The following is a 1,329-nucleotide window of genomic DNA, read 5'->3' as shown; positions in this document are numbered from 1 at the left end:
AGAGTAATAGAAAGTGAGGGGGTGGGGTGGGGGAGGGGAGGGGAGGGTTAAGAAATATTGGAATAAGAATTTGGAAATGTTTTGGTATTGCCCTTTTTATGATGTAAATAACTCAATAAAGACTATACAAAAAAAAACAAAGATGTGAATTATATATGTTATATACATTTTTATTACATACATCTATATAATGAGGATAAGATAGAAATGTTAATAGTATCAATTTACATCAATTTACTTCTCCTTGTCTACTCCTCCATTGTTATTCTTCCATAATTGTCACTTTCTCTCATTCTTACAATCTTGCATTCTCTCTTACTTCTTTTTCTCCTATACTTCTTCATATCAGTCACAATGTTCATTCTTTCTTATCGTTATATCTGATCTTGCTTTGTCATTTGTTTGATCTTAATATCCTGTACCCACCTTTTATTAGAAACGGTATCAAGGATCTAATGAGTCTTATTATTTGGTTGTTTTCCAGCTTTCTCTTGTAACTTGTCTTGGGCTTGGTTTTTCTTTTCTTGAGTTTATCGTATTTCACACAATTTAGTAACATCTGTCCATTCTTCCACATACTTTTTTATGTAAATAATAAATAAAATAAAATAAAAATTTTATTTATATACCGCTCTTCCATTGATCATGTAGTTAGTAGTTTTTAATGTAGTTTTAACTGGTGCATTATTTTGCCCATTGTTGCCATTTCCATTAGTTTTATGATCCATTCTTCAATAGTAGGAATCTTCTTTCCAATTTTTTGTATATAATAGTCATGCAGCTGTTACTATGTAAAGTATAATTGTTCTGTATTTCTTCTCCATTTTTGTCTCTATCTCTGTTGAAACGGTTATATTCTCAAGAAACCTCTTTAAATTAGAGATATCTAGCTCAGGCATGAAACCCATTGTGTAACCTTGGGCAAGTCACACTCTCAGCTTCAGGGGAAGGCAATGGCAAGCCTCCTCTGAACAAATCCTGCCAAGAAAATCCCATGATAGATTTTCTTAGAATCACCATAAGTCAGAAGAAAACTTGAGGGTACACAACAACAAACGACAAAATGGAATACAGTATAAGTTCTTTAGAGAACATCTGCTCATATATAGTGGTCTCTGATCCTCTATAAGGTCTCATTAGTGATAATACCTCCTGGGTAGAAAATTCTGTACCTAGGAAATGTACATGATAATCCAAAAAGAATTTAGGGCTACCTCTAAACTGCAAAATTAATGCAGTTTGACCATGTTTTAACTGCCATGGCTCCATGCTATAGAATTTCAGGATTTGTAGTTTTGTGAGTTATTTAGCCTTCTTTGTCAAAGAGCT

The sequence above is a fragment of the Sceloporus undulatus genome, chromosome 2 (genome assembly GCF_019175285.1).
Source record: "Sceloporus undulatus isolate JIND9_A2432 ecotype Alabama chromosome 2, SceUnd_v1.1, whole genome shotgun sequence".
Lineage (NCBI taxonomy): Eukaryota > Metazoa > Chordata > Lepidosauria > Squamata > Phrynosomatidae > Sceloporus > Sceloporus undulatus.
This window is presented reverse-complemented; position numbering follows the sequence as displayed.